Genomic DNA, 25,472 nt, shown 5'->3' on the forward strand with positions numbered 1-25,472 from the left:
CCCACAGTGGGCTGGGACCTCCTCCAGAAATCATCAGTCAACAAGAGGGTAGATGTCAGGGCAGGAGATGTGGACAACAGAAGCCCATTCAGCAGCTCGGCCAAGGTGACGGAGGACTCGCAGTATGTAGGAGGGACAAGAGGAGAAGGGTGCCAGGGAAGATGAGCAGCTCACCCCGACAGGCCACATGATGTGAAGATGGAGAAGGAAAGACTGGATGTAGCATCCTGCATACCTGGTCACCGCAGGCCCAGCAGAATGGATGGGATGAACACTTCCCGAGTGTAGTAGGTTCAGAAGAGAGAGGCTAAAGACTGAGGCTAAGGAATGGGGGTAGCGGGTCATAGTGGGAGAGCTAGAGGCAAAGGGGTGGAGAATGGAAGAGAAGTTGGCTCTCTCTCCACTTTCCTCAAATGTAGACTGCACAGCTGGTCCACGACTGGAACCATGGATAGGGCCAGCTTCTCTCAGATGTCAAACTCCATCCATTTCTGGGCTCATAAGCCTGCTCTCTCTCTGCTTCTCGATTCCTATGAAGTCAGTTCCATCTCACACTGCTATGTGTAGCCTCAGGATAAATGTCCACGGCCTGGGGGCTGTTGAGAGAGTCCCCATGTTCTTATAAACCGAGATCTCATCTGATCTTCCATGATGGGAGGCTCAAGGACTAGTCAGCCAGGGTTCCTGTTCTGTCTCACAGGGCTGCCTTCTGTTACAGAAGGCAAAATTCAACAGATAGGCCATTAGCAGAGAGGCAATTTCAGATGTCGATGAGCCTGTGAGGGCAATAACATGGGGCGAGTGATCAAGTATTGAGGGGCCTCCTGCTGTAGCCTGGATTGTCAGCTGGCCTCTCTGGTAACGCCTGGACAGCCAAATTGGGCTAATGCCCCTCTGAGGCTTCCCTTCTATTATCTGCCCTATCTACACTCCTGGGCCTTGGCTGGGGCCTGGGGTTGCCTAGCTACAGAGCCAAAAGGAGAACTACCCCCCACACCCCAATACTGTGGACTTTTTCCTTCACAACAACAAAAGACATAAAAGACAATGTCTTTTCACGGATGGAGATTTGGGAAATACTGAAGACAGATAACTCCCTCTCAGAAGGTACTTACAATTCTACTTCTCAGTAATAATTACAGTTAATATTTGGTATTATCTGGGGTGGTAGCACATGTCTGCGATCTCAGCACTGAGGAGGCAGAGGCCAGAGGATCACGACAAGTTTAAGTCCGGTCCAGTCTACATAGAAAGTTCCTGGCCAACATAATGAGACTTGGTCTTATAACACAAAAGCAGTACAAAAACAACCAACAAAAGCATTTCATAGACATCCTTCTAGACATTTTTTTTGTGCATATTTTTAAATGGAGTTTCATGCTGCACAGGTTGGCCTTGAACTCCTGATCCTAATGATTCCATTTCTCAAATTCTGGGATTACAGGTATACAGCACAGTGTCTGGCTTCCAATGTAAAATTGGGAGGGGAGGAAAGAAATCAGCAGTATGTGGTGGCTCATGCCAGTAGTCTCAACGCTCAGAGCGGAGGCAAGAGGATTACAGGGAGTTTGAAGTCAGTTTGGAACGGGCAGTGAGGCCCTGTCTCAAAACAATAAGGGGCTGGAGAGATGACCCAATGGTTAAGAGCACTGGCTGCTCTTTCAGAGAACCAAGGTTTGATGCCCAGGACCCCCATGGTGGCTCACAACTGTCCCTAACCCTAGTTCCAAGGGATCTGAGGCCCTTTTCTGGGCTCCATGGGCACCAGGCATGCATGTGGTATACAGACATACATGCAGGCAAAACATCCATACACATAAATAAATAAAATTCAGTTGCAAAACCAAAAAGAGAAAGAGAAATATGGCCATTGTTTTGTGACTTGAATTTTGACTAAATCTGTTATGAAATACTCTTGGCCTTTAAGTTTCCTCTTAAGGATGATCTTTGTTTCTTAGTACTTTACATGTGTCTTCTCACAAAATATTATCTAATCCCCAAGCACTGGCCATTTGCCTTGTTTCTAGTGAGTGCCACCAAAAGTCAATTAGAATGAACAATCTGGTGTCCTTTTTTTTTTCTTTTCTCAGAAGTGGGTGGAGGCTGCAAATCTCAGACCGTTTCCTGCCATTATTAAATCAAGTGTCACTGCCCAGTGTCATAGTCTCATGGCAGAAGTAGGTGAGGGAGGAGGAGACGGGGCTCCAGACACCCAGAGACTTGGTTGAGAGGCTAATACTGACAGGCTCTAGCCTTTCTTCTCCCTCCTTTAGGAACACAATAGGCCCCTCCCATGGGCACCATGAAATCCATGGGGATTCCCCAGTCAGCCAGAGAGCAATGTCCTGCTCTGACCCCAGGAAAGGGCTCACTCCAGCCCCTTGGGGAAATCCCCCTGGGAAAGCTCCTCCCTCCCCTCTGTGTAAGGGGAATCCTGGCTCTGGGTCAGGGCTGCAGGGACGCTCCCAGGCTGGCTCCCCATCCCACATAGAGCTGCCAGGGACAGTCTGTGCCCTAAGAGTGCCTCGAGAGCAAGTGAGTTCCAACCCTGAAGGCCACCACCACACCTGGGAACCGAGGAATTACAGTTGGCCTCTACTCGTTGACTACTGTGTACCGTTGTTTATATAGTGGTCCAAATCCTCACCCCCCCACTCCAGGACAGTTTAAAGACCAGAAGTGTCCTCACCTCCCCCCCCCCCCCACTCCAGGACAGTTTAAAGACCAGAAGTGTCATTGTGAAGAGACCAGGAGCAGTCATTATCTCCTCTCTACTGATAAGGAAACAAGCTTAGGAAGTTGGGTGCCTTGCCAGAGTCACCACAGGAAAAGCCTGGGCAAGATCAGCGCTGGGTTCTGATCCCTGGGGGCGCATTTTGTTGTGGGCCGTGGGGAGTGTGGGTGAAATGGGAACAGCCTATTCATAGGTCCTTAAGAGAGAGAAGGCATGTCCTTGGGGGACAGCGGCACCCCTCCACCATTGCCTGTCCCTGCCACACTCACCTGAGCCCCACCCCATCTGCCTGTGGCTCTTCCCACAGGTAGCAGCTGTGAACCTGCAGATGCCCAGGGCCAATAGGGTGTGTGTGTCCCAGGCTTCTTCTGTTAGTGCAGTCCCACCAGTGACCTGCCTAGGAGCTGGCTGACCTTATTATGAGGCAGAAGGGGCTCCCCATCAGACCACAAGCATCCGGATTTATTAATTACTGTGTACCTAGGACCAGGACCCCAGGTTGTCTGGCGTGGTGAAGGCTGAATGAAGGACAGGTAGCTAGACTTAAGCCCAGGGGAAGGTTTGGATGATCTAGAATAGTCTCCCCTTCCCCTACCAAATGGCACACCTGTAGAGAAGCAAGCCTGCGGTTGATTCATCTATGTGGCCCCACCACACCCAAGAGGTCACTCTGCAGAAAACTGATACCCAGATAGAAGAGCTGATTGAATTGTCAGGATGCAGGATGACAGCTGGCATCTGCCTTGCATGCCTGAACCGTCGGGGCAAGGGCCTGCCCTATTGATTCAGGGTGTCCTGGCCAAGATGGCTCTGGGCAGGACAGCGACCCTTCCTCTCTAGCATCTGCAGAGTGTCTCCCTCCCCAGACCCAGAATGCACTGTGAACTTTCCCTCCCCTTAGTCAAAGGGCAAGCATCTGGAGGAAACTATGTGGTTCTAGGTGCTTCCCTATCAACAGCAATGGGCTGGCTATAGTGTAGACTATCTTTGCCCACTAGCATCAGGGAGCTTCCTAGGCCACAAGAAAGAAAACAGATTCATTATCTCCTTGCTCAGACTAAAGCTGTGGCTTTTCCCTGAGCAGTCAGACTAGCTGATACTTTTCAACCTATCATCTGCGCCACAGACTGTATGGCTGCCCAAAACTCCGATGCCTCACGCCTCATCTCGTGGTTTACATGCCTGTCATCCCAGCTATTTGGGATGGCAAGGTCAAGGCTTGCCTGGGCTGCAGTGAGTCCATAGCCAGCCCGGGCAACTTAGTGAGACCCTGCCCGGAAGTAACACACACACACACACACACACACACACACACACACACACACACACACACACCCCACACACACAGTCCAGAGAACAACTCCTTAAGAACAAAACTGATAGTATTAAACATCACAGTGAAGTGAGGGGAAGATCCGCAGGTTGGAGAGCATCTAACCTCAAGCGTGGCTCCACTTGAGTGTGAATGAAGCATGAGCCTTGCTGTGCCGTGTGGTACAGACGGGCGCGGAGCCCCACTGGGCAGCTCAGCAGGCGGGTGCAGATGTCTGTCTTGGGTCAGGCGAGGGGCCAGGTGCTGGGAATGGCCCTGTGGGGCCGGGGCTGTGTGCAGGGGAGGGTGTGGGGGGTACCCTGGCTGGTTGGCTTAGGAGAAGCTGCCACTTCCACACACAGACATTGAACCAGGTTCTCCCCTCTCCCTGAACAGCCTCCCCTTAGTCAGGCCCCGTGAGGCTGTGCCGGGGCCTGCGCAGAGAACAGCGCCGACTTGTCCAGCTGGCGGGGCCCAAGGGAAATTCTACTCGGCTTGAGTCACCACACAGCAGGAGCTTTGCCCAAGCGCCGGACTACAAACAACCATTGTGCTTGCTTCGCCAGGCCACACCACTTCCAAAATCCCCTGTGATGTGCTGGGATGAAATCTGGATCCCAGCACTTCCCCACGTTTGCACCAGCTTCAGTGGAGTGTGCTCTAGTAATCACATGCTGCTCTATGAGCTGACTGCCCCACAGAAGAGACAAGACCTTAGATTCAAGATTATGAACGTACTGTCAGGTCCCGGAGAGACCCGGGACAAGTGGCTAACGGTGGTGCCTGTTAGCACACCCATCAGCACACTGGCCTCCTGGAGCACTCAGCAAGCACACCCATCAGCACACCGGCCTCCTGGAGCACTCAGCAAGCACACCATCAGCACACCGGCCTCCTGGAGCACTCAGCAAGGACACCCATCAGCACACCGGCCTCCTGGAGCACTCAGCAAGCACACCATCAGCACACTGGCCTCCTGGAGCACTCAGCAAGGACACCCACCAGCACACTGGCCTCCTGGAGCACTCAGCACCTGTGGCTCTTCTCAGCTCTTCTCACCCCACGCCCTACTCTAAAGCTCTGCCTTGTCCTAGCTTTCCTTCCCCCAGTTTCTGATTCCTATATAGTCCAGCCATCTCGGCCAGCTCTGCACTCTCTACTCTTGGCCTGCTTGCCCCCCTCTCCTCCCCCCCCCCATGGCCTGGTTTGGTCTCCTGGACATGTTCAATGTAGTACTTCCTCACCCTGCTCTGCACATCTGCTGTACTCTGGCTGTGCTCTCCCTCATAGCTACAATAAAAACCCTCTCCTCAACCACACCTTGGAGAGAGCATGTCCTCATTTCATTCATTTGTGGTCTGCAATGACCACGCCCCTTCCTACCTCTTTGGCTAGGAACCTACCGGTGGCCCCTGTCCATTGGCTGAGGGGGCCCAACCTACCAGACGGACACAGCACCACTTGCATCCTTCAGCAAGGACTGCTCCAGGACTCTAGATCTGGTTTCCTTCAACTCCAGCCTCACACTAGATACACAAAGGAGGGGGTACAAGTCCCAACACACAGCCATGTGTCACTGCTGTGGCCTAGCACGGTTGCTGACTGAATGAAAAAGAAAAAATGAGGACAGGACGCTCCTAGGTATGGTTGAGGAGAAGACGGAGATAACAAGGGAGAAAACAGCCAGATGCCTCTGGAAAGGTCCAGACTGGACATGGCCAGTACACTGAACCTGGCTATGAGAGGGGGGTGTGGGGAGGGCCACAGGACACAGGCGACATGAACAGACCACAACAACACACAAGAGCCCTCGCAAGAACCAAGAGAACCAAATGGCTGAGGCCATACAGGAATCAGCTGGGAAGCTCCAGGGGCTGCAGAGGTTGGGGAGGGGGCGGGGCAGGTCATCCAGAGTGACTCTTCTGTAAAAGGCAGTTGTAAGAAGGGATTGAGGGAGCCTGGCAGCCAGAGTCCGCTTTGATTCCTTAAATAGGCACCTCAGCCATTTTGTCCTGAGACCTGGCACTGACCATGGCCGGCAACACTCACTGGTGATCCTGCCACTGGTCTTAGGTGAGACCACCAGTCACGACCCTACCTGTGTCTCTCTCCGTCCCCTCCCCTTGCCATCATCCTCTCCCATTTCCCCTCCCTCTCACAAGGGCTCAGAACCCCAGGCTGGGCTAAGGATCTTTGAAAGCTGTAAACCCTGCACGCAGTTCTGGCTGCCTGGGAGTTTGGGGGAGTGAGATGTCAAACAGACAGTCTAAGAACTCCTAGACCAAGCCCTCCTCATATTTTAAAATTTGTATTATCTTTTTACCTCACGTGTTCTGTTTGTGTGTGTGTTTCTATGTGTACCGTGTGCACGTAGGTGCTCGTGAAGCGTACCTACAGGGGCTCCATTTCAGGTGGCGTTCCTCAGGTGCCACCCACCTTGTTTTGTGACTCAGTGTCTCTGCAATGGCCTGGAGCTTGCTGGATGACTTACTGAGCCCAGAGTTCTAACTTCCTCTGCCTCCCAGAGCTGGGATTACAGGCATGTGCCTCTACACCTGGCTCTTCAGTGAGCTCTGGGGGTCAAACTAAGGGCTCATGCTTGGCCAGCAAGTGCTTTGTGGACTGAGCCGGCTCCCCAACTCTTTTTGTTAGACGGTTGAAACAGGGTCTCACTAGGTAGCCAAGTCCGGCCTAGAACTCACCGCGCAGCCCAGGCTGGGCTTGAAGTTGTGGCTTTCCTCCTACCTCTACTTCCTGAGTGCTGGGATTGCAGACATGCACCACCACCACCACGCACACAGAAAGAACATCCTCTCCAGCCCCTCCCTCCAGCCCCTCCGCCCCCTCCCTCCACCGCCGCCGCCACACACAATGACAAAATGAGCTGCATGCAGTAGAAACCTGAGCAGAGAGGGTTGACATTAAGTAGCTGCCCGTACCCGAGGGCATGGAGTGGAGTTAGGAGACGGTGACCAGGAGGTGTTGAGACATGGACATTGCTTCAAGGAGCCTAAGCTCCATCAGTTGGAGAAAGCCCGGTGCCCACCAAGGCTGCCAAGACTCCAGAGAGAAGAGCACATTCTTGCCGTGACTCTGGAGCCCAGGAGCTCTGCCTGTTTCCTTCATGTCTGACTGTCAAATGGGAAGGTTGCGTCTGGAGTGAAGGATCCTTCCCCAGAGGGACAGAGTCCCCAGGAGACCTGTTGGCTACATCCCATCCCGGCTCTCTCCCGATGACAGGGCACAGCTGCTTGTAGGAATGGAAGACTGGGACCACATCCACCCCACCCCCCGACTCCCCCGCCACCACTGCACTCTCAAGAAGCCAGAGCCCCGCCCCCAGCCCCAGTTAGGGGGAAGGGAAGCTGTATGGCCGGCCTCTCATGAACTCTCAGGCTGGCTCAAGACACCGAACCGTTGAATAATTGAGTTTTTTTTTTTTTTCACCCAATGTTTTCAGAAACTGTCGTTTAAAAGATATAACCATCCCAACTGTTTACATGACCCTTGGGAAGTCTCCACAGACAGCGTTCTCAGTTCACAACTGTAGCACAGAAGTCTGCTCTTACTGGCGCTCTGCTTTCTATGAGGGTGGATCGGCTGCCTCAGCCCTCTCTGAGGACTGGTCCAACTCTTAGGGCTAACGCTTTGGATTTGTGGACTCAGGATCCATCAGGGCCCTGTTCCCAATTACAGGGGTACGCAAAGCTCCTGGGGATGTTTTAAAGCAAATGTCAGGTCTGGGTTTCTTTCTGGAACCATCTTTGAGGTGTGAGTCAGCACTGGAAACCCAGGGAATCAGTCCTTTGTATTAGAGAGGCTGCTGCTGTCTGCACTAACACAGTGGTCCCCTCACTGACAGACGGGCACAAAGAAATGAGGTACCATTTGAGAACACCTGGGGTGCAACCCCAGAGATTATTCTGGGGCTCTAGAGACAGGTGTCTTCATGCTACAAAGCCACCAAGGATTCCCAATAAAGGGCTGGGGAAATGGTTAAGAGCACTGGCTGCTCTTGCAGAGAACCCAGGCTTGGTGCCTAGTACCTACAAGGGGGCTCACAACTGTCCCTAACTCCAGTTACAGGAGATCTGATGTCCCCTTCTGGCTTCCACAGGCACTGCCTGCACATGTTACACGTACATATATGTTCGAAAAACACTTTTACATATAAAATATAAATAAATACAATCTTAAAAAAAAAAGCATTCTTGATAACATGCAAGGCAGGGCCAACATCTAAGCCAGCCAGAGCTTCCCGACTTCCGTCCACGTGTGCTGAACACCCTGCTAGCGAGGGCGGAGGCACAGGGGTAGTGCTCTGCTCCCACCTGGGAGAAAGGGGGGACTCAGGGCCAGAGAAATGGCTCCAGGGTGACAAGCTGCCTTTGCGGAGGACCTGATTTCGGTTCCCAAAACCTACATCAGGTGGTTCCTAACCACCTGTAACTCTAGCTCTAGGGGTCCAACAACCTATTCTGGCCTCTGCAAGCGGGTGCAGGCACACATCACATCCACTCATATATACACATGTATGTATATACATACATACATATATATACATATACACACACATATATATACATATACATATATACACATATATACATACACATATATACATACACACACACACACACACACACATATATATATATATAAAATGTAGGACTCCAGAAAGCACCCATTTATTTGACCAGGGCCAATGCAATGAGACTTGAAGAAGAAAAAGAAAAAACAAAAAAACAAAAAACCCACCATGGGTGGGGGTGGGGCATGGAGTTAAAAAAAACAACCAGAAGACAGTCTCTAGTCTAAACTCTGACTTGGCCATAGACTGGGTGATCCCCAGCTATTGTCAACTTTGTTTTCACCTTTCCTCCTACCCTGGCTGGTCCAGGAGCCTCCCCCCAGGCCTCCCTCCCACAGGAGGCTCCGCCCACACAAGGGCTCCGCCCACAAGAAGCCCCTCCTACCTGAAGTCCCAGACGACCTAACCAACGCTTTCCATTGCCTGTGTCCTGCAGCATCAAGGACCTTGGGGAAGGCTGGGATAAGTAGCTCAGTCAGCCCTGCAGCATTGTGTCTTCTACTGTGCCAGGCTTAGAGGTTAGGAGGGACAACAGTTACCTGAGAAGTCAGTAGCCAGGGGCCTGTGGTGGAGACACATGTTTGTAATCTTCATGCTCGATAAGCTGAGGCAAGAGGATTGTGAGTTTGAGGCAGACCTGGGCTACCCAACAAGACCTTGTCTCAAAATAAATAGCGGCTAAGATACTTCTTCAGCCTGGAGACTACTGATCTAAAAATAGTACCACAGGAACAGGAAAGGACAAATTTTGCAGAGCGGTGTCAGGAAATTGCAACGAAGGCAGATGTTGAAAACATAAAGATTTCTGTTAATATAGCTGGAAGGCGCATCAGAGGCAGCGGACCGAGGAAGCAAACGCTGGGTGTGATGGGGATGGGAGACTGGTGTGGCTCCTGGCCTGTGGGCAGGCCAGAGGAGCCAGTGCACAGGCCCTTGGAGAACGGAAAGGTAGATAATACCGTTAGGCTTTGATTATGGTGGCTGTGGCACCTGCAGCTTTAGGGGCCAGGCAGTTCTCAAGTCAAGGTCACTGCCTCCAGGGCGGCTCCTTGACAGTGGCTACATGCCCTAATATAGGAAGTAGAAGTCCTGAGTGTGTGAGGTCCTGAGTGTGCCAGGTCCTGAGTGTGCCAGGTCCTGAGTATGAGAGGTCCTGAGTGTGTGAGGTCCTGAGTGTGTGAGGTCCTGAGTGTGCCAGGTCCTGAGGTCCTGAGCGTGTGAGGTTCTGACTGTGTGAAGTCCTGAGTGTGCCACATCCTGAGTGTGCCAGGTCCTGAGTGTGTGAGGTCTTGAGCATGTGAGGTCCTGAGTATGTGAAGACCTGATTGTGTAAGGTCCTGAGTGTGTGAAGTTCTGAGTGTGTGAGGTCCTGAGTGTGAAGTCCTGAGTGAATGTGAGCTGTTGACCTGAGCTGGCCACGTCAAGGACACTAGCCTCAGACTCATGGGAAAAGGCAAAACCTTTCCCCTTCCCCCAAGGTGAGGCTCAGAGGGATGGCAAAGCCTTCTTCTGGTTCATGTGTGAATGTTGATAGTATGTGCAGAAATACCCACCACAGCCTTCTCCTCTCAACCACCTCCCCATATTATAACCTGAAGTCTGCTTTCCTGCAGAGATGGCTCCTACAGAGATTAGCTACATCTGCCTCCTTGTTAATCTGGGGGTAATAACCTTGCTCACGTGTATGTAAAAATCTCACCTTGTTTATGTGTATGTAATAGTCCCACTTCCTTGCTTATGTGTATGTAATAACCCCACCTCCTTGCTTATGCGTATGTAATAACCACACTTCCTTGTTCAGCTATGTAATAACCCTGCCTCTCTGTTCATCTTACATAATAAACATGCTGAGCTTCCTGGGCACTGTGCTTTCTCCATTAGAGAGTCTGGACCCGTGATCCCAGCTTTTCTGTGTGTATGTATAATGGTCATTTCCTCATTCCCTAGCTGCCTCCAAGTCAGGTCAGTTCCTAGAAGCCAGGTCAAGGATGTGGCACCCTAGGCCAGTCCATTTCTGTCCAGGGAGAGAACTCCGAGGGTTCAGTCCTCACTGGGCTGGTTGGGATATTCCTCAAGGTCAGTCTGAGGTGTCTCTTAAGAGATCTTCCTTCTGTTCCCCTTCCTTTCCAGGAACTGGACAGCAACCACTCTCACGAGGCTCCTTTTCTCTGCCCACCTCTCCTACTTTATCTTTCAGTAGATCTGCATTTCCAGTTCTGCTTCCCAGAGGCTCTAGAGCTGGTGGAGGTGCTGTGAGATGGCTTAGTGGCTACAGACGCTCATTGAGTATGCCTGATGACCTGAGTTCAAGCCTTGGATCCCACCTAAAGGTGGGCAGAGCAAACCAATGTCACAAAAGTTGTCCTCTGACTTCCACATAGGTAACCATACAAAATAACAAATTAAATGTAAAAGAGACTGAAAAGGAGTTGGGGTGAATGTTCAGTACTTGCTGGCAGTGAGAAGCCACTGAAGTATTTTCGACAGAGAAAGCCGCAACCAGATTTGAGTTTTGTGGAAATAATTCCCGAAGTGGGGTGATGGATGTACTGCGGATTGACAGAGGGCAGCCGGAAGCAGGGGCTACCTTTTTGTTTCTTTGCTTCAGCATATTTTCATACTTCTAAATCACTTGATTTTGCTCACACTCACCCTTCCACTGGCATCTGCTCCCCCTCTCACTGGCCCCCCAGACAACCTGCTTCTCTGCCTTGACATCACATCTGTGTGTGTGTGTGTGTGTGTGTGTGTGTGTGTGTGATGTGTGTGTGTGTGTGTGTGTGTGTGTGTGTGTGTGTGTGTGTTTAAATCTCAATTATGCACAATTGGGAACATGCCATATATTGTCTTTCTACCCTGCCCTTCCCCCCTCCTGCTAAATCTCCACCTCTTCCCTCACATTCTCTCGTCTGCTTCCTACAAAGTACTGAATGGCTAGTACAATTTAGTATATGTTTATCCATTAACTCTACAATCCCAGTATTAGGAATCCATCTTACAGAAATGCTACCACAAATGTATGAGAGGATGAGAACATGGATGTTCACAGTCCTCTATAGATGGAGCAGTACCCTGGAAAGCCCTATTAGGAAGAAGATGAAATACTGCTGTGTTAACACAGTGGACTCTGTACCACAGAACAGTTTAAAAGAATATAGTGGCTGGGCATGGTGATGTATGCCTTAAATGCCAGCACTCGGGAGGCAGAGAGAGGCAGGAGGATCTCTGTGAGTTCAAGAACAGACTGTTCTACATAATAAGTTCCAGGCCATCCAGGGCTGTATAGTGGGACCCTGTCTCAAAATAAATAAGCAAATAAAAATCTAGCATGGGGACTGGGGAGACGGCTCGTGTGGTCAAAGTGCTTGCGCACAAGCATGGGAACCAGAGGCCAGGTCTCCAGGAACCCATGTAAATGGCGGGGGGACACGGCGCTTGCCTGTAATTCCAGCCTTGGAAGGTGGCCAGAGAGACAGGCGACTCCCTCAACAAGCTGGCTGGCAAGACTGGCCAAATTGGAGAGCTCTGGGTTTGGTTGAGAGACCTTATTTAATTCAATGAGTAAGGTAGAAAAGATTGATGATGGTTCCTGATATCAACCTTGGTCTCCATATGCATGACCATACTCAAGTGTATGCACTCATACAAGCATGCATACCACACACAGGTAAAACATAAAATAAAACAGGTCTCTGTGTGTTGTCTTAAAGGATGTACACTTATACACAGCTATCGGTAAAACTCCAGGTGCTGGACCAGGAACACAATGATCCCACTTTCATGAATGAGCCGTCAAGTCAGGTACTGTAGGATATACATATAATCTCAGTACTCAGGAAGCAGAGGATCATGGGTTGAGGCTAGCCTGGACTACACTGAGAGAGATCATGTCTCAAAAAACCAAGGGCAGGGGACGTGGTTCATTGGTAGAACACTTGTCTAGCATGCCTAAGGCCTAGGCTTGGTCCCCCTGCCCCCTTCCTCAGAAGCCTTGTGGCGTTTGAAGGAGAATGGCCCCACAGGCTCATATATTTGAATGCTTAGTCCCCAGTTGGTGAACTGTTTTGGAAGGAATTGGAGGTGTGCCTTAAATGCCAGCACTCGGGAGGCAGAGAGAGGCAGGAGGATCTCTGTGAGTCCTCCTTGTTGGAGTAGGTGTGGCCTTGTTGAAGGAGGTGTGTCACTGGGGGAGAGTTTTGAGGTTCAAAAGCCCACACCAGGTCCATTGTCTGTCTTTCTCTGCCTGTGGATCAGGATGCAAAGCTTTCATCTACTGCTCCAGCACCATGCCTGTCTGCTTCCCACCATGATGATAATGGACTGATTCTCTGAAAATGGTAAGCAAGCCTCCAATTAAATGATTTCTTTTATAACAGCTGCTTTGGTCATGATGTCTCTTCACAGCAATAGAAGACTAACACAGCCCCCCCCCCCCCTGTTTACATTTGTTTATATAAGTAAGTTTGGGGGGAGGCGTGCCAACTTTTTATAGAATTTACCTTGCGGTATTGGGTAGGCCTTTCGCTTTTTGTTTTGAGACAGGGTTTCTCTGTGCAGCCCTGGTTGTCCTGGAACTCACTCTGTAGACCAGATTGGTTTCAAAGTTAGAGAACCTCCTGCCTCTGCCTCCTGAGTACTGGGATTAAAGGTGTGCGCCGCCGCCGCCGCCGCCGCCGCCGCCGCCGCCGCCGCCGCCGCCGCCGCCACCACCACCACCGCCGCCACGCTCATCCCCCCCTCCCCTCACTTTTTACTTTATGTCCTTTTAAACATTGTAATGATGTGATGAATTCTGGGGGACTTTTATCTGGCTTGGTGTTTTACAACTGTTAAAATGGTGAATACAGTTAATTTCTCTCATGGGAAAACAAAATTTGAATTAAAAAAGCTCCCTAATGGGCTGGAGATGTGCTCAGATGGCAGAGTGCTCACTTAGGAGGCATGGAGCCCTGGGTTTGGTTCCAATACCTCATCAACTAGGGGTAGTCGTGGATGCCTGTAATACTAGCACCTGAAGTTCAAGGTCATCTTTTGCTATATAACAATATTGAGGGTAGTCTGGGATACATGAATCCATGTCAAACCAACCAACCAACCAACCAACCAACCCACTACTCACCACAAGCCCCACCCCCCACCAACAAAACCACCAAAACAAAACAAAAAACCCAAAAGTTCCATAACTAATCAGAAAAAAAAAATGTGTTCTTCATAATGCCTTTCCAGAGAAGAAATAATAAAAGGTTCCTGATAGTGGGGAGAGCTATCAATGGCTGGTCTAGCTAAATAAAACTCAGAGACCAGATGAGATAGTGCTGAACACAGTGGGGTAGAGTTCTAGAAGAAGCCCAGTGCGTCTTTGGGTGGTGGATAGATGACCACAGAGGCAGGGAGGAGGTGGGAAGAGGCTGCATGCTGGCTGTCTCAATTCCAGGAGGCTCAGGTCAGAAAAGGTCTGTGGACAAGGGGACACTGGCCTCCTTTGTGGACAAGGGGGACGCTGGCCTCCTCTGTGGACAAGGGGGACACTAGCCTCCTCTATGGACAAGGGGGATGCTGGCCTCCTCTGTGAACAAGGGGGACGCTGGCCTCCTATGTCACAGTTTAGGAGAGCAGTGGGTTAGAAAAGCACAGCCTTTAACAGGTTAAGAATAAACTGGGTGCTGGGCAGACCTTTAATCCCAGCACTCGGGAGGCAGAGGCAGGAGGATCTCTGTGAGTTCCAGGCCAGCCTGGTCTACAGAATAAGTTCCAGGACAGTCAGGGCTACAACCTGAAAATTTTGTCTACATGAAAAACTAACACCAACACTTTAAAAGGAAATGCACGGGCGGTGGTGGCGCACGCCTTTAATCCCAGCACTCGGGAGGCAGAGCCAGGTGGATCTCTGTGAGTTCGAGGCCAGCCTGGACTACCAAGTGAGTCCCAGGAAAGGCGCAAAGCTACACAGAGAAACCCTGTCTCGAAAAACATTAAAAAAAAGAAAAAAAAAAAAAAAAGGAAATGCAGACAAGATCCAAACAGAAGCAAAGACAGAGGAGTATTCACAGTAACAGAATGATTAGCCTGTATGTAAACTATGCAGATCAATAATGGAAAAAAAAAAAAAGAGTGCTCCAGTGCTCGTTTCGGCAGCACATATACTAAAATTGGAACGATACAGAGAAGATTAGCATGGCCCCTGCGGACACGCAAATTCGTGAAGCGTTCCGTATTTTTACAAGGCCCTGGCTTTGGTCCTCAGCTCCAAAAAAAAAAAAAGAGTACTCCAAATGACAAATGGAACGTTATGATTGTTTGGTATCTGGCTCAGCTATATAAAACAGTAAACAACAGTGATTTAAACAAGGGAAATTTTTTTCCAATATAAAAATAAAACAAAAGACAGACTGAAAGATGTCATTATTCTAGGGTTGGAATGCTGGCCCCAGAAGTCATTACTAGGCTTATAGTTCACCCTCCCCATATATCTATATGTTTACCCTCCCCATATATATAGTTCACCCTCCCCATATATCTAATGTAAACTCATTTTTATTGTCTGTGGTGACTGCCAGAGAGCTGGCCATCACACCCTCATTTTAAAAAATAGGATGAGGGGGGATTGGAGAGATGGCTCAGTGGTCAAGAGCACTGGCTGCTCTTCCAGAGAACCTGGGTTCAATTCCCAGTACCCACATGGCAGCTCACACCTATCTGTAACTCCAGTCCCAGAGGATCTGACACTCTCACTCAGACATACATGCAGGCAAAACACCAATGCACATAAAATAAAATTACTACTACTAAAAATAATAATAAAACCAAGGATGTGGGCTGGCATGGCTCAGCAGGTAAAGGTACCTGTTACTAAATCTGACAACCTGGGTCAGATCCCCAAACCGCACACAGCGGAGAGACTCCTGCGAGTTGTCCTTTGGTCTCTACACACCAGATGTAGCATTTGTACACACCCCAAATACATTAAAAAATAAAGTAAAATAATTTTTTTTTTCTGCAACAGGGTTCTCTATGTAGCCCTGGCTGTCTTAAAATTCATTCTATAGACCAGGCTGGCCATAAACTCAGAGATCTGCCTGCCTCTGCCTCCCAAGTGCTGGGATTAAAGGTGTGCGCCACCCAGGTATTTGGTAGATTTTTGATGTATATGGTTGTCTTGCCTGCATGTATATGTGTGACATGAATAACTCTAGTGCCCGGGTAGGCCAGAAGAGTGAGTCAGATCCACTGCCCGGCCAAAAAATTATTTCTTAAAAGAACTTTAAAATGGTTGGGCGGTGGTGGTGCATGCCTTTAATCCCAGTACTCGGGAGGCAGAGCCAGGAGGATCTCTGTGAGTTCGAGGCCAGCCTGGGCTACCAAGTGAGTTCCAGGAAAGGCACCAAAACTACACAGAGAAACCCTGTCTTGAAAAACCAAAAAAAAAAAAAAAAAAAAAAAAAAAAAAAAAAAAAAAAAAAAAAAAAAAAGAAAGAAAGAAAAGAAAAAAGAAAAAAGAACTTTAAAATGAAAAGATTTTTAAAGGGTCAACCTTCCATGGTCTCATCCAGAAGGGCTGGTGAGACAAGAAGGGAGGAGACAGCTGCTCAGGAGCGGAGTTCTAAGGGTTAAAAGGTCATTGGCTACTAGGTAGCTCAGAGGCCCAACAGCAACTTCCTGGCCATTGTCCTCAGTCTCCAACCTCAACTGATCTAAAAGCACTGGGAAACTCCTACCCAAGGATTCTCCAGTGCTACACTGCGTCTACAGTTAAATTTTAGGTGATTTTGAAAGTTCCTTAAAATAAAAAGTAATATCCTCATGCAAACTGACTCAGCAGTTTCAGGCTTGCCCTAGTTTGGGGGTGTCACCATAGATCATGAAAATCAGCCACTGGCCGGGTGGTGGTGGCGCATGCCTTTAATCCCAGCACTCAGGAGGCAGAGCCAGGAGGATCTCTGTGAGTTCGAGGCCAGCCTGGTCTACAGAGTGAGTTCTAGGACAAGCATCAAAACTGCACAGAGAAACCCTGTCTCAAAAAAAAAAAAAAAAAAAAGAAAGAAAGAAAGAAAGAAAAAAAGAAAAGAAAAAGACAACCAGAGGACCCGGGCTGAGACAGGGGGATACAAACTGGGGAGCGAGTAAGAGGAAAGGATGGAGAACTCCAGCATCCCCAGCAGGCTGGGGATGCATACATGACTATCTTGTTTTTTTAAGTCCAAATACACATTTACTGAGATGTGGTAACCACTCCTTTATCATTTTCCAACCCAGTGATGGTCCTGAAGGGGATTTAGTAAAAAAAAAGTCTTCTTGACCTAAATGCAAAGCCTCGTGTTTGCCTCTAGACGCACAGGTTGGAACTGCACAGCCCTGCCCACAAAGATCCAAGCAGTTGGTGTGCCCTCCTGGATGTTTGAGTACTTGCTCACTCCTATCCCGGTGCCTGCTCGAGGTTCGTCTCTATTCTGATCTGACAAGCGGCTACTGGTAGGGACTGGTCCTCCCCTAGGCTGGCTCTCTGGAAGGAAGTGGTCCATGGAGAGTGGTCTCAGGCACACTTCATAAGGAGCATCCTGTCCTCCAGCTTTGGCTTGCTGGCGACTTGGCCCCTTAAGAATCTGTCTCAACTCTACAAGCTATTCTTGAGTGTCTGGCTGAGGCTCCAGAGCGTTTGAGGCCTATGTATCTGCTCCCAGCAGCTGTCCATCTCAAGGCCTCTCATACCTGTTTACCCCAGCCTCCAGCTTCTCCCTGCCTGGAACAGACTTGCTCTCTTTCTCCAGAGTAACCACACCCCATCCCTCATCACGGCTCCAGCATCATCTCACTCCTTCCTTCAGCATGGCTCCGGCATCCTCTCACCCCATCCCTCACCCTGGCTCAGGCATCCTCTCACCCCATCCCTCACCACGGCTCAGGCATCCTCTCACCCCATCCCTCACCATGGCTCAGGCATCCTCTCACCCTATCCCTCACCATGGCTCAGGCATCCTCTCACCCCATCCCTCACCATGGCTCAGGCATCCTCTCACCCCATCCCTCACCATGGCTCAGGCATCCTCTCACCCTATCCCTCACCATGGCTCAGGCATCCTCTCACCCTTTCCCTCACCATGGCTCAGGCATCCTCTCACCCCATCCCTCACCATGGCTCAGGCATCCTCTCACCCCATCCCTCACCATGGCTCAGGCATCCTCTCACCCCATCCCTCACCATGGCTCAGGCATCCTCTCACCCCATCCCTCACCATGGCTCAGGCATCCTCTCACCCCATCCCTCACCATGGCTCAGGCATCCTCTCACCTCATCCTTCATCATGGCTCAGGCATCCTCTCACCCTATCACTCATCATGGCTCAGGCATCCTCTCACCCCATCCCTCACCATGGCTCAGGCATCCCCTCACCCCATCCCTCACCCTGGCTCAGGCATCCCCTCACCTCATCCCTCACTCTGGCTCAGGCATCCTCTCACCCCATCCCCCACCACGGCTCAGGCATCCTCTCACCCCATCCCTCACCACGGCTCAGGCATCCTCTCACCCCATCCCTCACCACGGCTCAGGCATCCTCTCACCCCATCCCTCACCACGGCTCAGGCATCCTCTCACCCCATCCCTCACCATGGCTCAGGCATCCTCTCACCCTATCCCTCACCATGGCTCAGGCATCCTCTCACCCCATCCCTCACCATGGCTCAGGCATCCTCTCACCTCATCCTTCATCATGGCTCAGGCATCCTCTCACCCTATCACTCATCATGGCTCAGGCATCCTCTCACCTCATCCTTCTTCATGGCTCAGGCATCATTTCCCCACACCGTTTTCCCGCAGAGCTCACAATGGACCAGGAAGCCATTTGGACCTCTACTATCAGCCTCTGGGCTTTTCCTCCCATAGCACTCACCCACTGCCTTCTGTGCTTAATATCCCAACCCAGCGAACGCCTCTCGTGAAGGGAACTTGACATACTGGTCCTGGTTTCGGAACTTCTCCTGGCACTAAGGACACTCAGCGAAGGTTTATACAAATGGCTGTTTGGGTAGTCATTCAGAAGACAGGAAAGGAAGGGTCACACACCCCAGGTATCTTGCTTCCTGTCTCACTAGTTTTCCTGTCCTTTCATCAGACAGGACAGGGGACTGCACAGGTCACTACGCTCCTTCTTGACTCTGCTTCTCGTTCAGGTATCCCTCTGAGAGCCTTTCCCTGACCGCCCTGTCCGTAGTTCCTCAGTTCCTTGATTATATATCCGTGTGTTCCAACTTTCAAACAGCACTTGTGTTAGTGTGTTAAAAACAACAACAAAAACAAAACAAAACAAAAAAAAAACACATTAGGGTGGGGTCTTAAGTAGCCCAGTTTGGCCTCAGACTCACTATGGAGCCGAGGATGATTTGTGGATTCTGATTCTCCTGCCTCCACCTCCCAACTCTGGGATTATCGGCATGTACCACCACACTCAGGTTAGAGCTGGAGACTGAACCCAGGGCTGTGTGCATGCTAAGAAGGCACTCTGGCAGCTGAGCAACATCCCCGGCCTCCACTGTGTCACCTTTGTTTATTTTCTGTCTCCACCACTCAGCTGTGTCTCTGACAGAGCAAAGGCTTGCCCAGTGCCTAGCACGTGTGAGGCAGGTGGGGCAGTGTTCACGACACAGGAGATGGACACATGCTAGTGTTAACTGCAGGCTAATGTCATTTGATACACATTTTCTACTTGCTCCTGGATTAGGTGCCTCAAAGAAACCCAGAAGGGGCTAGGGAACCACCTCCATCCTGGCATCAGGGGGTAGGAAGGAGAACCTCAGTTCCCTTCCCAGGTGGGATAGACTGCCTGCCTCCAGTTTCCTTGTGGCCGGGACTTCCCCATCCTGGTGAGCTGCAGAGGAACCCCAGCACAGATGTCTGCTGGGAATGCTTCCCCAGCTTTCTCTAAGAGGTGAGCCGCTGTTGCCCAGAGTGCTGCCTGGCAGACAGCAGTAAGCCCAGAGCGACTGACATACATGACCGACTTCTTCCTTTTCTGACCTCCTCCTCACCCTGATCGTGCATGCACATAAGCTGCCTGACTGGGGGCGGGAACTGCCTGTCCCTCCACAGCTGTCCAGACAGCCTGGCTCTCAGCCATGTCCCAGAGAGGGCTAATCTTCGTGTTAGGAGCTGAGGCCTTGTTCTTGCCTCTTGGGCCTCTGCAGAAATTGCTGTGCCAGCTCAGTGGAGGGCCTGGTCTGGCACCTCTCACTTGCCCTGGCCCTTCCTTGAAGGGCTCTGGTTTACTGGAAATCATAAACGGAGAGGCAGACAGCCTTTATCACAGTGTACTCTTAATAGCTGACAGGCAGAGGCTCAGAGAACCAGAGGTTGGCCTCCCGGTGACTCCCGGAGACTGATATTTGCACCTGGTAATTGAGGTCAGGTCTACTTCTTTTAAGTCACATGTTTTGCTTTAGGGCAGGAAGGTGTTAGAGCCACTCGTTGCAAAGCGGCCAGGAGGTGATCAGAGCACTGCTGTGAACCAGCAACCAGCCCTGGCAGCAGAGGCCCCGGGTTCACGGGGCTCCTGGGCTGGGCTAGCAGCTCCCAAACACCCCTCCTGTCAGAGTCCACCCCGGCGGTTCACTCAGAGGGCCCCACTTTCCTCTAAGACACCTGCGCAGGGGCCACCTCGGATTCTTGCTGCATCACCTGGTTAACTAACACATTATGCCTGTTGAATAGCCACATAAAAGGAAAAAAAAACACACACAGGTCATTTAAGGGTGTTCGAATCACAGTCCAGGCCCCACCCTGCCCAGACACCTAATCTCGTTCCAGCCTTTGCGTGATCGCAGGTGTTTATCTCCAGGTTGTCATGGGAGCGGCTAGTAGTAACAGCAGCACAGCCAACCTCGACAGGCCGGCAGCCTCAGGGCCCTGGGAGCCCTGGGGCTCTCTGCTGGGCACTGGCCATCCGGGTTCCAGGCCGTCCAACAGCTGTCTGCCTGCTGCCCAGTGGGAACTAAGTAGAGACTTCATTTTCAGGTGTCAGTGGCGCTAGTTAAGCAGATCTGCATTTCCTGTCCTGTGGGATTGTAGACCAGGGTGACAATGACCTCTGATTCACCTTGTTGGGGGGACTGGCTGGCCCACAGACCACTTGCTAACTCCAAGACAGATGTCTGTAGAAGGTGTGAGGACGGGACCAGCTGCAGTCAGGCAGCACAGCTGGAGGACAGGTGGGGTGGAGCCTGGCCACTGCTCAAGCTAGCCTTCACATGAAGCCAGGGCCGCCTCCAGCCGGGCCACCTGCATGCGCATGCGGGGGAGCCGTGACCTCACCATCTGTCCGCCCACACTTCTACCAGAAGACTGAGCGAGCGCTCAAGAATGGACAGCCAGCCTCAGGAGAACACTGAAAAAGGGACTCAATAAAGAAGCCATTGTTCCCCAGACCCTAAAGAGATCACCAAAGGGCCGGGCGGTGGTGGCGCACGCCTTTAATCCCAGCACTCGGGAGGGCAGAGCCAGGCAGATCTCTGTGAGTTCGAGGCCAGCCTAGTCTACAGAGCGAGTTCCAGGACAGGCTCCAAAGCTACACAGAAACCCTGTCTCAAAAAAACCAAAAGAGAGAGAGAGAGAGAGAGAGAGAGAGAGAGAGAGAGAGAGAGAGAGAGAGAGAGAGAGAGAGATATTACCAAAGGAGGAGCCAGCCGTGGTCCCTGGAATATTATAAAACAGGACAGACAGGACAGATTTTCCTCAGTTGTGATGCACAGCTCAGTCTAGAAAGGGGATCAACCAGGGCACCTGCTCTCTGACAGTCACCACTTCAACCACTGCCATGTCCAAGGGACAGTGCAGAGACCAAGGCAGGCACTGTTAGGGGCTCACGAGCTCAGGTGTGCTGCGAGGCCACAGGGCTGCCTCGGGAACCATTGCAATCTGTTTTATCACCTAGACGTCATGTGAATCCAAAGAGACTATACAAAAACTTCAGTTTATAAACCTTCGACTCGTTCATTGACTTTTGTGTGTGAGGATGGCATATGTGCCCGTGGGTGTGCCCATGCAGGGGAAGAGGCTAGAGGAAGGACATGGACGCCTTGATCTATCACTCTCCACCCTTATTCCTTTGAGACAAGGCCTCTTCATGAATGTGGAGTGAGCTGGCAGCCACCAGGCTCCAGTGATCCTGGTTTTCATCCCCTGCATTGCACTGGGATTACAGAGGCATGCTGGGCCAGACTGACTCTTTATGTGGGTGCTGGGGATTTTTACTCAGGCTTTCATGCTTGCTCGGCAAGCACCCTTACCTGCTGAGCTCTCTCTCCAACCCTTTAAGTCAGGCTAGCTGCATAACTGGCTATCCTTTCAAGGACCCCGAACTACACAGAAGAGATGCTGGGAAATGAACAGTGTGGCATCACACTTCAGCTGGCTCCATTTACCCAAGGCAACAAGAATCACTGAAAATGCCACTGTGGCAGAGAGTAGGCAAGACGGCCCAGTGGGTAAGGGAGTGGGTAAAAGCTGCCAACCCTGAGGATCTGAGTTCAGTCTCCAGGATCCACTTGGTGGGATGAAGGAACCAACTTCTCAAAGCTGTCCTCCGATTTCCACATGCAGTGACACATGGGCAAAGAACACACACACACACACACACATGCATGCGCACATCTTTTAAAAATTTAAAAACCCACAGTGTGGCAAAGAGGTGTCTGATGTGAGATCTTTGGTTCTTTCCGTTTAGAAGCTGAGTGATGTCAGAAGTGCAGCCTGAGGCTGCCCTTGGTCACACCTACAAGCTGTTTCTATTTACTGACTGCTAGAGCTTAAGAAAAAAGAGCTCCCCCACACCAGTGTGTGTGCTCTCGTTTGTGCCAGTCGATTCTGTTCAAACCACACCACAAAGCAGCATGTGGGTATTTTTGCTCCCACTTTACAGATACAGAAACTGAGAGCTGAAAGGCTGAATAATTTCCCAAGCATACCCACAGGCACTTAGGGGCCGACCCCAGCCCCAAGCACAGGCTTTACTGCGTGTGGACTTTCCTGCTGTGGGACACTGTCTGGCACAAAATACACAGTGCAGCTGTTTCCTGGGCAAACCCTCCTGGGAAGTCCTGACATCTATTCTATCAGCAGCAAAAGCCACCACCATTCTGTGGCTAAGACCACTGAGAGGGTCATAAGGCAACCAGGTGACCAGGACGGCTGGAGAGAGTATCTGATAACCCTGTTCCATAGAGCAAAAGTTCTTTGGGGGCAATTGTTTAGGGAGGCCATGTCTCCACCCACACCTGAGCCTAGGTAACAGGGCCTGTCCATCCAGCTGGTCCCCTTCCAGGCCACAGGAGGGTTCTGTGGTGCCCCGAGGAGGTTGGCAGGACTTGGCTACAGCAGGCAAGGGATAGGATAGACCAGGAACACGCCTCACCGCCGCCGCGCCCCCCCCCCCCACTGCCACTCACAGAACAAAGAAGCCAGCACACCCTGACCTTTGCTCCCTTTCGCCTGACCCAGAGGGGCTCTGCACGCCTGGAATTGAGGCTCATGCGTGTTAAGGTAATCTGTCCATCAATCAGTCCCCTGTAAAAGCTGGATATGGCAGCTCATGGGCTAGTTACTGACAGATCCGTTTATATCACCATTTTCCCTACCAGCCAGAACTAACCCTGGAGAGAGAGAGCACTCACTGGCCAGACGAAGCAGCCTTGGCTTGGCCTCAGATTCCACAAGGCCCTGGCTGTGTCGCTTGGGCTCCAGGGTTTCCTTCCTGTATCACCAACATCCTAGCTGGCAGTCCATGAGGCTTTACCCTAAACCGCATGCCATGCGGGCTGTGCAATCTTGTCCAGCCTTGCTGCGAGCTTACCAGAAGCTCTTTCAGCCCTCTATGCAGATGAGGAGACCATGAGGACAGGTGTCTCAGAGGACAGACAGTTCAGGGTCGAAGCCAGGGTGATCTGGCCGCTCTCAGCGTCACCTCTGTCTTTCCATGCCCTCATCCCAGACATGGAGACTGAGGACAAGCGTTTTGAAAACAAAAGGAAGGGGTTGGGGGCTGCATGAAATGAACAACAATCACAGCCCCTGGATGCAGCTACGGGATGTTCTCAGTCCTGTTAAGAAGTGTCCAGGCTGGGGCTGAGGAAAGTGGTAGAGTGCTTGTCATGTGAGCGTAAGGACCTGAGTTCTGATGCCCCAGCACCCAGGGAAAAAGCTGGGCGCACTGGCATGTCTGTAATCCCAGTGCTGGGCAGATGGAGACAAGGGGATCCCTGGAGCTTGCTGGCCAGTCAGCCTAGCTGAGTGAGTGAGTGAGTGCGCCCACCTCAGAAAACAAGACGGAGAGCAATCCAGGAAGACAATCAGATATCAACCCCTGGCCTCCACACACATGAACCTCCCACAAGCCCGCCCACATGCCAATCTTCTGGAAGTTTTTTTTTTTTTTTAACAGAATCAGAAGTCTCTAGAATGGAAATGCTCTCCAATGAGTGATTTTTCTCTTCCTCCTTCGGATGGGAATGATATGATTAACCACACTTTATACTGGAGACTAGAAAGGCCGAGAAAGGGGTGACAGACTTAGGCTTTCAGGATCTTGGGGGAGGGGAGAATGAGGATAAAAGTCCCTTCTCTGGCCAACCAAAACTCAAACATCCTAATAGAGCACATACAATTTTTTTTCTTCTTTCCTTCATTCCATTTTGTTTGTTTAGTTTTTTTCCTTCTTTTAGACAGTGTCTCCTGTGGCCTAGGCAGGCCTGGAACTCCATCTGTCATAGAGGATGACCTTGAATTTCTGATTCTCCTGGTACCATTGCTGGGATTACAGGTGTTCACCACCGTACCCTGATCTATGCAATGCTGGAGACAGAACCCCAAACTTCATGCACGTCAGGCAAGCTACATTCCCCAGCCCTTCAAATACACCCTTCGTAACCCTAAAGACAGATTTCATTTCACGACAGAACTGGACAGTATGGCCCTCCCCGCTCCCCGCAAAGGTCTGTACCGCACAGGGTTGGTTCATGGCTTCTCCAGGGAAAGAGGCATGTTGTCCTTTGTACCCTACTGTGACTCTGTGTCCACAGCTCAACCTCCTACATTTTAGGCGCTTAGCTGGTTGCTGAAGACCCAAGGAATAACAAAGGAATACACACAACACTTGGATGCAAGTCAGAGTTGGCAGGGAGTGGACAGGCATCATTTCATGCCTCTGTGCTGGGCCCTCATCAACTTCTCCAGTGGCTCAGCAGCTCCCACTAAAGGAAAGCCCGACCTGGGCCCGAAGCTCCACAGCTTCCTGGTGTCTCGATTTGGAGTGTGGAGACAAGGCTGGGTTCCTGCCCCAGCCTTCCCAGTGCCAACAACAGGCTGAGAAGTGACTTACCTCAAGTCAGCGTGGGGAGTGAGGGTCATAGGCTAATGTAGCCATGTATAGACTAAAGATGGCCCTGGGTCATGACTGGATGGGGACCTAGTCACGCGCAAAGTCAACCCACAGCTGCAGATACCAGAAGACAGCTTCTGTGACTCTGGAGTGTGCCCGATCCAAATCCAGCTGGCCACGTGACCCTGGGAAGCTGCTTGAGAAGGAAGTGTTGCTTTTTCTAGGTGTAAAATGGAAATAAAAGTTCCCACTTGAATCTTGAAGTGGTCTTTGCTCTAAAGTTTCTTTCTTTTTCTTTTTGGCATCAAATTCAAATTCACAATTCCACCAAAACTTGTCCAACCAACCTATCTAGTGAGATAGCTGTAGATGTCCACGCCCTCCTCACACCTGAGGGGCTGACAGACACCTGTCCTTTCCTCCAGCTGGAATTTACTGGAGCCCCGGGGCAGGTCTCACAAAGCCTTCTCTGCC

General features: G+C 50.9%; 1 long non-coding RNA gene and 1 pseudogene across 6 annotated transcripts in view; one reads left to right on the forward strand and one right to left on the reverse strand.

The window, feature by feature from the left end:
* Positions 1–25,472, reverse strand: part of LOC121831789 (uncharacterized) — a 69,209-nt gene that overhangs the window by 29,690 nt on the left and 14,047 nt on the right. The gene's annotated exons all lie outside the window — the stretch shown is intronic.
* LOC121831846 (U6 spliceosomal RNA) lies at positions 14,757–14,856 on the forward strand (annotated as a pseudogene).

This window comes from Peromyscus maniculatus, chromosome 8 (assembly GCF_049852395.1).
Source record: "Peromyscus maniculatus bairdii isolate BWxNUB_F1_BW_parent chromosome 8, HU_Pman_BW_mat_3.1, whole genome shotgun sequence".
In the NCBI taxonomy this organism is placed as follows: Eukaryota; Metazoa; Chordata; class Mammalia; order Rodentia; family Cricetidae; genus Peromyscus; species Peromyscus maniculatus.